This window comes from Zea mays, chromosome 6 (assembly GCF_902167145.1).
Source record: "Zea mays cultivar B73 chromosome 6, Zm-B73-REFERENCE-NAM-5.0, whole genome shotgun sequence".
Lineage (NCBI taxonomy): Eukaryota > Viridiplantae > Streptophyta > Magnoliopsida > Poales > Poaceae > Zea > Zea mays.
Window position 1 is genome coordinate 48,722,918 of NC_050101.1, and position 741 is coordinate 48,723,658.

The 741-nt window shown below is 41.2% G+C and overlaps 1 non-coding gene across 1 annotated transcript; it reads right to left on the reverse strand.

Moving 5' to 3' along the window:
- Window positions 1–451: 451 nt before the first annotated feature.
- Window positions 452–524, reverse strand: TRNAK-CUU (transfer RNA lysine (anticodon CUU)). Its single transcript has one exon. It is a non-coding gene; the product is annotated as a tRNA-Lys (tRNA).
- Between the last annotated feature and the right edge of the window lie 217 nt (window positions 525–741).

The window sequence follows — 741 nt, forward strand, 5'->3', positions numbered from 1 at the left end:
CCATGATAATCTGTATCATGATTGTAATCATTTATATAGGACATGAATGTAAATCCACACAGGATGCGTCCTGTGCCTATAAATATATGAACAGTATCCCTGTACTGTTCATGTTGACTTGTATTCACTCGCACGTCACCTGGATTTTCACCTTCTGTCAAGCCGAAGGTACAAATGTAATTCGATATTGTTCATGTTTGTTCATGACGATATAATAAAAATATCCTAATGATGTCATATGATTATCCATGTTACTTTCCATGTTTCATATGCTTCTACTTACATTATTATAATACTGAGATGATGAAGGTATGTCCTTCATAACCTTCGTCTAAAGATCATTATATCCTAAGGGAGATAATGCTTCGAAGGACGAATGTCTTTAACCTTTAATACTTTGTGTTGCCTTGTTCTTATCTCGAAGCATTTGAGAACAAGTCCCCAACATTGGCGCCCACCGTGGGGCTCGAACCCACGACCACAAGGTTAAGAGCCTTGTGCTCTACCAACTAAGCTAGGACGGCTTCGTTCAACAACCAAGCTGAAGTATCTTCGGCTACAAAGCTGCTGGTGCTTCCGATAACAGGCGGTTCAGGTTCAAAGCCGGCTAACAAGAAGCAGAAGAAGGAAGCACATAGAAGGGTACAACATGTTGGGGTGCAGGGACCCTTCATCAAATCAAAATGGTCCCACATCCCAATTACCTTCTCCTAGGAGGACCTTCAGCTCACAAATTATCCT